General features: G+C 38.9%; 1 long non-coding RNA gene across 2 annotated transcripts in view; it reads left to right on the top strand.

The window, feature by feature from the left end:
• Window positions 1-12,762, top strand: part of LOC311430307 — a 138,750-nt gene extending 125,988 nt beyond the window's left edge. The window contains exons 1-2 of one of the 2 annotated variants that reach the window (XR_014688688.1): window positions 6,016-6,696; window positions 9,600-12,762. This is a non-coding gene — a long non-coding RNA (uncharacterized lncRNA). Of the gene's footprint in view, window positions 1-6,015; window positions 6,697-9,599 lie in introns of those variants that run through there. The other variant, XR_014688687.1, reaches the window with a different exon arrangement.
• The last annotated feature ends 2,572 nt before the right edge of the window (window positions 12,763-15,334 follow it).

The following is a 15,334-nucleotide window of genomic DNA, read 5'->3' as shown; positions in this document are numbered from 1 at the left end:
ACCAATAAAGCATTGACCGTCTGGGGGTCTGGCTGGATTCAGAACACGGAACTATCACAGTCACAGATAACCACCCTTACCCTAGTTGCATTTAATGAGAACTATCACAATGCAATCAAGTATGGTTTATTACAGCAACAGATAACCAGGTTCTTTTCAATTGCCGGCAATAGTGACTGTCTGCAAAAGCAAGCTAGCATGCATGAAATACACAGGTGACACAGGTGTTACAGGTGTTACAGGTGCGTAGCCTAGAAAGAAACACGTTAAAAAGATCAAAGACTCTAGAAAGATTTATAAGCAAGTATTCAGATCTCACCCAAAGGCGTCCCAATGGGGGGGGAAGAGAGGCTCAGCCCGTCAACTGATCCCAGGAGTCAGGAGGTCCGAAGGATGTTGTATTTCCTCAGGATGGTATCTCCCCTGATGGTGGTATCTTCCCTGACATTCCCTCTCTCTTGGGCCAATTTATGTTATATTCTATCTTTTAGGTGGAGCTTGAGTGGCTCTAGTCAAGCATATCTTAGTTGTGATTGGTGAAAAGTTCTCCCGTCTCTGTTTAAAGTAATAGGCTCCGAGAAATTCAGGGCGCATGCTCTGTGAGGGGTGGTCACACCTTGGAGGTGGGTAGCTTTTGGGATGGAGGTGTGTTTTGGTATTATAATGATATTATAATGTACAAAAAAAAAATTCAAAAAGTACACTAGGGTACAGCATTTGTCAAAACATGACAGGTCCTTGGCTCAGGGTGGCAAAAAGTGCAGCTTATCAGTCTTGATGTGCACAAGAACAATCGAGTCCCCATCTGGTTACAGAGCCTAGCCGTGGTGTCTCCACTCCACTCCACTCCACTCTCTACTGTTCTTTAGGGCTAGCACACCAATTTTCACCAGCACAATGGCATCTAAGGTTGGGAGCCTAGGGAATGCTCAGGTAATGCAGTTATGCCCTACCCTGAAAGCCTCTTCAATGCTGTATATTTTCCTCAAAAATGTGAATGTTAGTTTTATTTTCCTAGTTACTTTAGGCAATTACACCACACTACCCCTGAAGCCCCCTGCTATCAAGATCTTGCCATGTAAGACCAATACACCATTTCATATTTTCAATAAGAAAATTCTAATTCCTCTTTTTTATTACTTTATTTTTTCTTAGATTTTATAACCTTTCCAAAATTTATTTTTTGTTTGTTTGTTTTTCAATAATTTATCACCAGTCATAACAATGTTTTCTGAGATGGCAGTGCTTTGGTGACACAAATGACCTCCAAGATCACCTAGTCCAAACTCTGACCTAACACTAACAAGTTAACACTAAACCATATCACTAAGGTCTACATCTAAACATCTTTTAAAGACCTCCAGGGATGGTGACTCAACCACTTCCCTGGGCAGCCCATTCCAATGCCTAACAGTAAAGAAGTTCTTTCAGTAAAGAAGTTCTTCCTAACATCCAACCTAAACCTCCCTGGCACAATTTTAGCCCATTCCCTCTTGTCCTGTCACCAGGCACATGGGAGAACAGACCAACCCCTACCTCATTACAGCCTCGTTTAAGGTACCTGTAGAGAGTGATAAGGTCGCCCCTGAGCCTCCTCTTCTCCAGGCTGAACAATACCAATTCCCTCAGCCACTCCTCGTAAGACTTGTTCTCCAGACCCTCACTAGCTTCGTTGCCCTTCTCTGGACTCGCTCAAGCACCTTGATGTCCTTCTTGTAGCAAGGGGCCCAAAACTGAACACAGTACTCGAGGTGTGGCCTCACCAGAGACAAGTACAGGGGGACAATCACTTCACTAACCCTGCTAGCCACGCTGCTTCTTATACAAGCCAGGAGGCTGTTGGCCTTGTTGGTCACCTGAGCACACTGCTGGCTATCCACCAATATCCACCAATTATCCAGCAGTGTGGATAATCATATAAGCATAATCATATTCAGCATAATCATATTCAGCTGACTATCCACCAATACTCCCAGGTCCTTCTCTGCCAGGCAGCTTTCTAATCATTTCTTATCATTTTATAAACAACATATCTCACAAACAGCTTTCAATTTACTAGAATCTACCAGAGCAATTCTGCAATGTTTGACAAAACCTCAAGGTTGATTTGTGCCATAAGTCAATTTTCAATATTTTTTTAAAACTTAATCTTATTTTTCTAAATATAAGATTTTTAAGGTTAACAGACTGTATTGTTGTTGAATTTATCTTTTTTTTTTTTTTTTTTTTTTTGTCTGTAAACAAAATACAGGATAATATAGCTCTCTTTTTTCTATCTATTCCTATTATTCACCCAAGAGATGAATATATTCTCCATGTTTTTTTGTTTTGTTTTGTTTTGTTTTTGTTTTTGTTTTTCAAATTGACTAAATTTGCTTTGAATACACCTAAAAAAAAAAAAAAAAGAGAGAGAGAGAGGTAGTGATATTTGTCAAACATTTTTCTAAATTATATTTTTCAATATCTTAAAAATAACTTAAATTATTTTCATATATTATTATGTGATCCTACACTACCATCTTTTTCAAATTGAGGTTCAGAGAAAAATAATAATAAAAATGATGTTAAGACTTCTCATTGTTCGATAACTTTGTTGGTAACTGTAAAGTATTTTAGGGTCTCAGAATTTGTAAACAAAATACAAAAAAAATAAAATAAAATAAAAGAGTAGTATAAGCCAGATTCTAGGTCTATTACTTAGCTGTTCACCTGTTCACCTAAGCATTATTTAAAAATACTGAATTACAGTGATCTTTTGCATAGGCTAATGCAAATGCGGGAAATCTAACTTTTTGAGCAGGATAGTCAGTTGCCATCTGAGTAGTGATGACAGTGTCTGTTTCAAGGGTCCTTGCATCTTTGACAGGATTGGTTGAGAGTCATCAAACTGGTATGGTGGTTATGTTCTATAACCAATTGTCCCCTGATGAGTACTCCAGTACACATATGATCCACTGTTATTATCTCAAGCTGTGTACCAAACACATCCTAATTTATACAGAAGACTGTTCTAGACCATCCCTGAATATGCAAGAATAATATCTATTCAAGTATTTAAGATTATTCTTTTGCTGTATATTTTGGGCGATTCCATTTGTCTACATCAGGGACTACATGGGAAGTCTTCTGGACTGGCCAGACTTTTCTGAAGGTGTTAATCAACATGTTTAGGCATATAAATAATACCTATTAATTAGAAGCTGTCCGAGTGTATTTTGGGGACTTGACAAATTCTTGTCCCAGACAGTTCTGGTATCATTCGGCTAGTTCTGTTGTGAAGTGGACTAAGAGTTCTGTCAATAACCTGGCTTCAAATCCCCACTTAGAATTAAATCAGTTACTTTGCTGCAGATCAGTCTATTGTCTTATCTAAGCAGAGACTCTGGGGGACTTTCCCGCATCTGATGCCTGCCCTAATCTGGAATGAAGACGGGGTACTTCAAGCATGTGTTCAAGCACAGCCCTACTCTGTCAAAGTATTCCTCATCAAGTGCCCTCTATTTCTTGAAGAGTTCTTTTAGTTTTATTTTCCTGTTTACTTAGTACCAATTTTATTTTAGCGTTACCAGTAATTTTTTAAAAAAAGTGAAGAAAATGTACATTGCTTCTTATTATGAAATACAGGATTGAAAGAACCAAATTTTCACTAAGAACTATGTGGGCAAGTCACTCCAGTAAGTTCCTAATTGGAGCAAGTCAAATTGGAAAGCATGTATAAAGCAAGCAGGGTAACTGGTGAATAGAAATACTGAATATTTCTGTTCTGACTAAAACGGAATGACCACTTGGAAATCATGAAGTGTAAATTAGTTTGGATGAAATGTAGTGGGATAAATTATCTTAAACACTCAGAACAGGCTGAAATGTGTTCTGAATATTCTTGTGGGATTCAGCTGCTGATTCAGATTCATAAATTCAAGTGATTATGGGCAGGTAGACACTTATATAGTAAGGTTTCATTATAGTCTACAAAAATCTGATCAATATAGGCAACCAATAATTATTCATGTTACCTAAATTGAATGCATCCATCTGATCAGCTAAACAGGTCTCTAGACTCCTTTCACTGATTGTCCCAGAGACGTAGCATTACGTTCAAAGCTGAGCATTATATACAGTCAATAGTAAAGCATGTATTGGAAAATGAATCATCTTTCCTAAAGCCATGCTACAAATAACACCCAGTGAAGATTATTTCTCTGTCAGTAGTAGGTCAAACTTTATAGCTCTGTGATTGAATGTATCCTCTCAAAAGAAGAATGACCTTATGCATGCTGTCTACTTTTCAGAATTGGTGCTGTTGTTCACTCTTCACTTGCTGTTTGTGCTCACTCTTCATCTGTTCCCAGGCCTTCTCTAGAAAAGTGTTATTTAGCTAGAAGAAAAGCATAATGGAAAAGCATCTGTCTATGCCTGAGTAGAGTCTTTGTTAGTTTGCTAGTGTGAAACCCTTTAGATTAACATGCTAGCTGTGAGGTTGACTTCTCTGATGTAAATCATCTGAACAGAGATTTATAATTCTCAGGTTTCAGTTGCAACACTTAGCTTTCTAGAGTGTAAATATTACAAATTTCAACAGCAGAGAGGTGACAATGTGTTTCTGGAGGATCTATTTCCATATCAAATACTAAATCAATATCAATAAAATTTGCTGTATTTAGAAAGAATAACCATTTGTAAATATCAAACAAAAAATAGTGGTTAAACTTGTGAGCTTTGTTTCAAAGCTCTGATGAAGACTGAAGAAGAAAGCTTTTATTTACAAATGCAAATAAACTCTAGATAGCCAGAGTGGGTATTAAGATTTTATTGTAAAAACAACTAAAATGATTCTTAGGTAAAGTCCAATAAAATCTATATGATTCAGCAATAATGTATACTATTTCACTTGAGTGCCAAAAGAATGTATCAGGAATTCTGTTATATTAATTTCCTATTTAAAACCCAAGCTAAAGACATAGCAGTACAAAAGGTTTGAAGGTTGCACTAGTGTACTGATTTTTGTTAATTAGATTGGAATTTTCTTTGAAGGCATGCATTTTCCAATCCTTTTATGCTACCTGGAGAGATAGCATTGTGTACACTGTGTCATATCTCAGTTCACCAAAAAGAAAATCTAGCATTCTAACAAAGAGTTAAGGACCTCAATTCTTTCACACAGTGAAGAACTCAAAATAATTGGGTATAATATAAGATGTATATATACTCTTGTTGTGTATAATACAATAAGGTATATATATACTCTTGTTGTGTATAATGCAAATATTGGGTGTATATATATTTCATTTACTCAGGCTACTTTCTGTCATTACAGTTTTGAAGAACAAATAGGGGTAGAAGGAAATCAAGTGCAATGACTTGAATTGCATATTCCCTGTTAGCAATTTAACTGTTAGTTTAGTTTAGTTTAGTTTAGCTTAGCTTAGTTACTTGATCACATATCTTTCCTGCATACTTTATAATTGTTTACTGGACTGGCATGTTTAGTTAATTTTTAAGGCCTGTAATGTCTATCTTTAATCTATAGTTGAACTTCTTGCCTGGGAAAATATTTTCAGAAAACATACAGAAAAGTACATATACAGACTACTGCATGTCTTGTAGCTTGATTTTTATGTGAATTAACTGTACTTTTTGACATCTATGTTAATATATAGAATATTCCTACAGAACATACAACAGAACATACAAGAACCAAATTACCTAGTTTCTTTTCCACCAAAAAGATCCTTATTTAACAAGATATAAAATGCATACCTAGTTTAAAATATATGACCAACCCTAAAGAATCCTAAATAGAATAAATGTATAAATGTTTTGTATGTATTATACAAAATAGTGGTGTCTAGATATCTAAAAGTTTATTGACTGGCTTTGTGGGAGTGTGGCCATGGGGGTCAACAAGCCCCATGGTTGGTGATAACATTGGACTAGTAATGATGAGGCCATGAAGAATGTGAAGAATTTAGAAGGAACAAAGAAGGGTGATTCAGGAGCCTTGCTGTTGTGGTGTAAATGCCTGAAGTAACTAGGAAAATAAAACTAACATTCACATTTTTAAGGAAAAGGTACAGCATTGAAGAGGCTTTCAGGGTAGGGCATAACTGCTTTATCTGAGCGTTCCCTAGGCTCCCAGCCTTAGATGCTATCGCGCTGGGGAAACTTGGTGTGCTAGCTCTAAGGAACAGCACGGAGCATAGAGTGGAGTGGAGACACCACGGCTAGGCTCTGTAATCAGATGGGACCTCGATTGTTCTTGTGCACAAAGCTGCACTTTTTGCCACCCTAAGCCAAAGACCTGTCATGTTTTGACAAATGCTGTACCCTAGTGTACTTTTTGCTCATTATAATATCATTATAATACCAAAACACACCTCCATCCCAAAAGCTACCCGCCTCCAAGGTGCGACCACCCCTCACTGAGCATGCGCTCTGAATTTCTCGGAGCCTATTACTTTAAACGGAGACGGGAAAACTTTACACCAATCATAACTAAGATATGCTTGACTAGAGCCACTCAAGCTCCACCTAAAAGATAGAAAATAATATAAATTGGCCCAAGAGAAAGGGGATGTTAGGGAAGATACCACCGTCAGGGGAGATACCATCCCGAGGACAACATCCTTAGGACCTCCTGACTCTTGGGATCAGTCGACGGGCTGAGCCTCTCTTCCCCCCCCATTGGGACGCCTTTGGGTGAGATCTGAATACTTGCTTATAAACCTCTATAGAGTCTTTGATCCTTTTAACGCGTTTATTTCTAGGCTGCGCACCTGTAACATCTGTAAACACCTGTAACATCTATAACATCTGTAACACCTGTAACATCTATAACATCTATAACATCTGTAACATCTATAACATCTATAACATCTATAACACCTGTAACATCTGTAAACACCTGTAACATCTATAACATCTGTAACACCTGTAACATCTATAACATCTATAACATCTGTAACATCTATAACATCTATAACATCTATAACACCTGTAACATCTATAACACCTATAACACCTATAACACCTGTGTATTTTATGCATACTTACTTGCTTTTGCAGACAGTCACTATCGCCGGCAATCCAAAAGAACCTGATTATCTGTTGCTGTAATAAACCATACTTGATTGCATTGTGATAACTCTCATTGAGTGCAACGAGGGTGAGGGTGGTTATCCGTGATAGTTCAGTGTTCTGAATCTAACCAGATCCCCAGGCGGTTAATGCATTTTTGGTGAATGTCCGAACGGACCCCCAGATGGTTAATGCGTTTTTGGTGAATGTCTGAACGGACCCCCAGGCCGTTAATGCGTTTTTGGTGAATGTCTGACTGGACCCCCAGACGGTTAATGTGTTTTTGGTGAATGTCCGACTGGTTCAGTAACCTGAATCTGACCGGGCCCGTAACGGTTAATCAGCTACACCCCTTAACGCGACAGTAAAATTGGCGTAGTCGGCAGGATTGCTATGGATAAACGTCTGCAAAAATACAAATGTGCCCCTTCCCAGGCAGGGAAGGAGTTTTCCCAAAAGTTTTGGAAAGATGAGGAGAAAGTGGTAGAGTGCATTGAGCATTGTCAGGCTTCACGAAAGATTGGTCAAAGAAAGGGTAAAGGTGCGATTTGTGCTGTGTTAGGAGCCTGTTTGTCTTGTGCTCGGCAAAAAGCTAAGGAAACTCCTGCTCCCAAACTGATCTCTGATGCGGAACATACAGCTTTGAAATCAGAGAATGAGGTGTTGAAGTCATCATTGGCCTTTGAAAGGGAGACGGGAAAAACATTAGGAATCAGAGTGGATAATCTTTTGGATGAAAATAATAAACTTTCCATTGAGAATGACAAACTTGTGACTGAAAATGATAAACTTGTGAGTGAAAATAATCATCTTAAACAATTGCTGGAGAGGGTTAGTCATCTGTTAAATAAAGTACAGCCTTGCGCTCCGGTCAAGCAGATTCGTGGAGTGCTGCATAGTGTAGAACCTGAAAGCTGGGACAGTGATTTCTGGTCTGACAGTGATGATGGTGTTGAAGAGATTTCTGATTCTGAACCTCAATCAATTTCCTTGAGACCTTTGGTTAAGACTGAGACTGCTGTTGATGATAATGATGAAATCCGTACTACTGTGCAAACGATTCCGTTGTCACCAGCAGAGTTGGTTAAAATACAGGAGAAGTTCTCAAGGCGGTCAGGGGAATCAGAAGTTGAGTATGTGTGTCAAGTTTCTCTTAAAGGAGGAGATCGAATGATGTTGTGTAAGGAAGAAGTAGGAGGCTTTTGGAGACCTGGAGTATTTTTAACCACCACACCAGGAGCTGACTTGGCTGTAGCAGTACAGAAAGCAGCCTGCATTCAGGCAATATATGAAAGAGATAAATTAAGGAATTCCCCAATGTTAGCTCCTATTGACCCGGTTCAATTAACCCCTCTCATCCGTGGACTCCCTGATTGTCTTAAGATGTTTGTAGAAAACACCCAAGATCACATACTAGCTGCTTGTAGGGATGATGATAGTGGTTGCAGGCGAAATCCTAACTCCCCTATTCCCACCTGGAGTGAATTGGTACAAGACATAGATAAATACGGATGCCAAATAGGCTGGATTAATTCATCCAGTGTTAAATCCCAAAACCACTCTCGGCGAGTCCGCCAAATCCACACTAAAAATCCCAGATATCCCAAATTCAAAGAGAGGTTGAAACCTAATAGGGAACGAGGTGAGTTGTGGTGTCGGCAAAAAAACTCTTGTCCCCGGGGAGGGCAGTGAGCCACCCTGCTCAGCGGGTATTAGCAATTCAATGGCTCTCTAATGAACACTCTGACCCTATAATTGCCATTCCTGTTGAACCCCCAAAAATATTGGTAAATTTTCTTATTGATACCAGGACCCAAATGTCAGTAATTACACATGAGACAGCACAAACCCTGAGCATAACACCTGGTCAACGCAGGGTTAAATTCATGGGAATCAATGGTGTGGAAAAACAATGCCCCACTGCAAAAATTTCACTCTGGTTGCCAGAGGAACAAAAATTAACCAGAATAGAAGTATTAGTTGGTGCTGCATATACTAATATTTTAGGATTTGACATACTGCATGGTTGCATGTGGAAACTCCCTGATGGAACTGTGTGGAGTTTCGCGACACATCAAAGGGATTCAGGCACCGTGAGACTGAGCCTGTTACAAACATCCATACCCTTATCCCCTGCTAAAATCATTAATGATCGGCAATATCTGTTGTCAGCAGCAGTATTTACGGGGATTGACGGGGTGGTAACAGAATTGGAAAAAAGAGGCATTATTAAAAGGACCCATTCACCTTATAATTCACCAGTGTGGCCAGTAAAGGAACCAACCAGGCAATGGCATTTTACAGTGGATTACAGACAGTTGAATGCTAACACTATACCTTTGACTGCCGCAGTTCCAAACATGGCAGAGATAGTGAAAGCCCTCTGTGTATCTAACAGTAGTAATAGTGCTAACTACTCCCAAATATTTCTATGCATGGGAAATCAAAGATTGCTATTTCACCCTCTTTCTAACCCTGCCGGTTGAATACAACCGAGCATATTTTATTTTCTTTTGTGTTCACAGGAACCCTGAGCAAACTGTATATGGACAGCTGGAAGATGACGAATCAACAGTTTGGATTAATAATGCCATGCTTTACCCTGACCTTGATGCAATTACAGACCTTAAAGGAAACTTAGCTACTGTGGCTGTGCATGGAGCTGAGGTGTTTCACCATGGCATCTAACCATGTATTGTCACAGTATAGCACAGTCACTGGAACATCTCAAAACAGAAAGGACCTAAATCTCTCTACTTTAGTTCTACATGGAAACAAAATATTTTCGAAAGATGAATGGAGTTGGAATGATTCTCTAAGAATGGCTGAACTTCAAGCCATGTCTGGACAGACAATACAAATTGGTTGCCGAATAACTAACCAATCCACTTATAATCGGCTGACTGAAATTAAGACAGTATACATTGATTCACCAAACCTATAATTGTGTACTGTCTTTGGGGTTACAGAGGCACAGAAATATTATTTGAATTCATGGTTAATACAGAAACATCATCGACTACAAAGGATAAGAAGCCTCTGCCTCCGCAGATATTTGAAAACGAACCGACTCAGCCTCCCATTGGTCTAACTCCTTCCATCTTCAATACAGGCCCTTACATAATTCAACAACAAATTCTCTTTGACCCTAGTTGGTCCCTAAAAGAGGGCCACGGGATGCAACTGGGTTATTAGGGACAGGATTAGGTATATTAAATAGCATTGATGCTGAGGTTTTAATAAGTAGAATAACTGCTACTACAGATGACCTAAGGAAACTGGAACAACCAATAAAATCAACTTTATTGGCTTTAGGAGCAAATCAATGGCTTCTATCAGATATTTTACCCCATTGGGAACAAATTGAGGAAAATGATCATCAATTAATTGTAAATGCCCTTGGAAAAGCCCAAGGCAATACCTCCCTTGCCTTGAGCTGTATCCAAGCACAGTTATGGATACAATCTGTAGCAGCAGCTATTATTAGAGAGGGAGAAGGAGGAACTTTGCCCACTGAAATTCAAAAATTGATTTGGGATAATGCTTCAGAATTTGAAAAAGAATTTCAAGCATAGTGGCAATTAGTCAACTTTACCCATTATGCAGAAAATGATAAAATTGTTGCCTTTATACTTACTATAAGTAATGCCACCGTATACAATGTATATCCAATCATTGCATTAGGACTCAATCATAATGGAACCATACTTTATCCTAAAGAGCATAAAGTATGGGCCCATCAAAAGGGAGGAAAGTGGCAAACAATTGATGTAAATGCATGTATTGTGCATGAACAAAAAGGTTTCATCTGTGAAAGTAACACGCTGGAATCCCAAGACATTTGTCTTGACACTGAGCAAAATATTTGCCACTTTGAGATATATCCTAATGAAACCCTTGAAACTGTACTTGTATATATTGGGAAAGGTTGCGTTTGTATGAGAACTCATTGTGATTCTATAGTCGTAGATAATGCAGTGGTAGATATCAATAATCACTCTAATGTTTGTGTTTACAATTTTACCAAAATTCTAGGATGTGATTTTAAATACTCAGCTCCTGTCACTTCTTATCGACTTATTGCATCTAATTATATTCTGCTTCATGAACTGCTGCCTACTCCTATTGGAATGAACCTTACCTTGGTGAAGAAATTGCTGGTACATGAGGACCTGAAGCAGCTGATGACACAGGTCCGAGAAAATGGACGAAAGACTCTGATTACTGTCCATCATGATGCACAAGAAATACATCGAGTGATGGAAAGAGTGCAGAGAGATGAGAGACACCGTTGGTGGGACACTTTGTTTGGATGGTCGCCAGCTGCCAAGGGAATCTTCAACAAGATGTTTCACCCTGTTATTGTTCTGCTAATACTCACTGTATTATGTTTTATACTGACAATTAGTTTGTATGTTAAACTCTGGTTTATGATGAAACGCTTAGCATCTCTACACAATGTACATACACTCGATAAACCTCAATCCGAGAATGTATGTGATATCCCCGACATATTCCAACTGTCGTGAAGCTTGAGTGACTATAGTCACGGGGTGGATTATGTGGTGTAAATGCCTGAAGTAACTAGGAAAATAAAACTAACATTCACATTTTTAAGGAAAAGGTACAGCATTGAAGAGGCTTTCAGGGTAGGGCATAACTGCTTTATCTGAGCGTTCCCTAGGCTCCCAGCCTTAGATGCTATCGCGCTGGGGAAACTTGGTGTGCTAGCTCTAAGGAACAGCACGGAGCATAGAGTGGAGTGGAGACACCACGGCTAGGCTCTGTAATCAGATGGGACCTCGATTGTTCTTGTGCACAAAGCTGCACTTTTTGCCACCCTAAGCCAAAGACCTGTCATGTTTTGACAAATGCTGTACCCTAGTGTACTTTTTGCTCATTATAATATCATTATAATACCAAAACACACCTCCATCCCAAAAGCTACCCGCCTCCAAGGTGCGACCACCCCTCACTGAGCATGCGCTCTGAATTTCTCGGAGCCTATTACTTTAAACGGAGACGGGAAAACTTTACACCAATCATAACTAAGATATGCTTGACTAGAGCCACTCAAGCTCCACCTAAAAGATAGAAAATAATATAAATTGGCCCAAGAGAAAGGGGATGTTAGGGAAGATACCACCGTCAGGGGAGATACCATCCCGAGGACAACATCCTTAGGACCTCCTGACTCTTGGGATCAGTCGACGGGCTGAGCCTCTCTTCCCCCCCCATTGGGACGCCTTTGGGTGAGATCTGAATACTTGCTTATAAACCTCTATAGAGTCTTTGATCCTTTTAACGCGTTTATTTCTAGGCTGCGCACCTGTAACTTCTGTAAACACCTGTAACATCTATAACATCTGTAACACCTGTAACATCTATAACATCTATAACATCTGTAACATCTATAACATCTATAACATCTATAACACCTGTAACATCTGTAAACACCTGTAACATCTATAACATCTGTAACACCTGTAACATCTATAACATCTATAACATCTGTAACATCTATAACATCTATAACATCTATAACACCTGTAACATCTATAACACCTATAACACCTATAACACCTGTGTATTTTATGCATACTTACTTGCTTTTGCAGACAGTCACTATCGCCGGCAATCCAAAAGAACCTGATTATCTGTTGCTGTAATAAACCATACTTGATTGCATTGTGATAACTCTCATTGAGTGCAACGAGGGTGAGGGTGGTTATCCGTGATAGTTCAGTGTTCTGAATCTAACCAGACCCCCAGGCGGTTAATGCATTTTTGGTGAATGTCCGAACGGACCCCCAGATGGTTAATGCGTTTTTGGTGAATGTCTGAACGGACCCCCAGGCCGTTAATGCGTTTTTGGTGAATGTCTGACTGGACCCCCAGACGGTTAATGTGTTTTTGGTGAATGTCCGACTGGTTCAGTAACCTGAATCTGACCGGGCCCGTAACGGTTAATCAGCTACACCCCTTAACGCGACAGCTGTCTCAAACTGCTTGTTCTCCAGCCATTAAGACATGGAAGTTGCTAGGTGTTTGCTATTGCTGGGCAAAGTTGTTGACCAATGAATAGTTAGTGGAAAAGTACTGCTGTAGAGCAACTGATATAAGAAAGGAGCTTGTCGTCAACAGTAGAGTTGAAGTTATGTCCTCATTAAAGTAGTAGCAGTTACTGATCCTAAATGAACCCTGGTGTCCGTGCGGTCCTTATGCTGCATGACTATCATCCTGTCAGAGGGAATAGAGATGGGTATAGTCCAATTTCAGAAAATTGTGATAGGTGACTCACCAGGGGACCATTCAGCTGACCAAAAAGACCTTGACAGGCTGGAGAGGTGGACTGAAAAGAAACTCATGAAATTCAACAAGAAGAAGTGCAGAGCCCTCTACCTGAGGAGCAACAACCCCAGGCACTTGGGGTTGTAGGGACACGCACTTGCTGGGATTCACCTAGTTGGAACACATCTCTGCAGAAAAAGACCTAGGAGTCCTAGTAGACACAAAGTTAAACATGAGTCAGTAAGGTGACCTTGTTGCTAAGAAGGCTAATTTTATTCTTGTCTACATTAGGCAAAGTATCACATGAAGGTCAAGAGAGGTGATCCTTTCCACCTACTCAGAACAGATGAGGCTGTACCTGGAGTACAGCCATGGGCCCTCCAGTACAAGACAGACCTAAATATACTGGAAAGAGTGCAGTGTAGGGCCACCAAGATGATTAAGGGACTGCATTATCTCTCCTATGAGAAGAGGCTGAGACAGTTGGGACTGTTCCGCCTGGAGAAGAGAAGGCTCAGGGGAGATCTTATCAATGTGTAGGATTCAGTGAAGGAGGAGCCATGCTCTTTTCAGTGATGCCCAGTGACATAAAAAAAGGAAATGGGCTCAAACTGGAACACAAGAAAACACTTCTTTACTCTGAAGGTAATGGAACACTAGAACAGGTTGCCCAGAGAAGCTGTGGAGTCTCCCTCCTTGGGGACCTTCAGAAGCTGTCTGGACACAACAGTGGGCAACCTGCTCTAGCTGTCCCTCCTTGAGCAGGGAGTTTGGAGCAGATGACCGCCATAGGTCCCTTCCAACCTTAACCATTCTGGAATTGTTCCAGAAACAATTAGATCACTGGAGAAGTATGAATCTGCAAATATACATGCCAAATATACATGGGCCCAATCTTGCCCTAAAAGATGGTTAACTCCATGGTTAAAATAAAAATCTAAGAAGAATCCTGAGTTCTAAAGAATTTGCTTTCTACTAGGAAATAAAAAAATAAAATAAAATAATAATAATAATGTCTTAGTTGTTGTTGCTGAAACACACAAATCAGGAAAATGTGCTAAATCTGGATTATACCTTTATTTGGTTACACAGACATGCCCTAAGAAATCGTATTCAGTTTCTTTCCAGCTATGATCACTAAGTTCCATCCAAGATCACTGAGGATCAAAACATCTCTCTCTTGCTCAAAATGTGACTTTCTTTTTTTTTTTTTTTCCTTCAAGTGAACACCTGCCAGTTACATATTTGAATAATTCATCAGATTGCCCCATGAAATTTACCTAGATTTGTAAATTTTTACCTTTCTACATATGCTATGGTATTCCGTACTTCCCTAACATTAATTTTGTGTTGTTCGTATCATAAATAAGATAATCATTTGCAATGTGACAGAAAAAAAAAAAAAAAGTCAACTTGGAGACCATTAGAAATCGAAGATTCTTTTTTTTTTTTGAAATGATAAAATCCTAATATTAGTCTCTGATAATATCATAAAAAGCCTTTTTTTTTTTTTTTTTTTTTTTTTTTTTTTTAACCAGGTAAAATCAACCACAAATTAGAGAATCCCAAAATGATTAAGGCAAATCAAACAATTTTAGACTTCTATGAATAAGTTGACCAGTTTTGTGTATTTTATTTAATCTAAAATGATTTTGTACATTTTTTTCATCATAATATCATGTCAAACTGCCTTAAAGTAAAATTAAACAGAGCAACAGACCAAAAATATGAGGTTAAAAAAATAAATGTAAGGGAAATTTTTATATCACTTCAAATGCTTTACTCTATGGACCTTGCAGGATATTACTGCATATGGTGTTTAGAAAGACTGTGTAGTTATACATCTTTTTTTTTTTTCTTTTTTTTTTTTCAGTAATGTAATGTGCATATTAATACATGGTATACTTGTATAATTTTACATTATTATGAGTAGAACTAAGAGTATAATATTTGGCATGGACATTTCTAC

This window comes from Aythya ferina (genome assembly GCF_964211825.1).
Source record: "Aythya ferina genome assembly, chromosome: 1".
Lineage (NCBI taxonomy): Eukaryota > Metazoa > Chordata > Aves > Anseriformes > Anatidae > Aythya > Aythya ferina.
The sequence above is the reverse complement of the archived record's forward strand: the minus strand, read 5'-3'. Positions and strand labels throughout refer to the sequence as shown.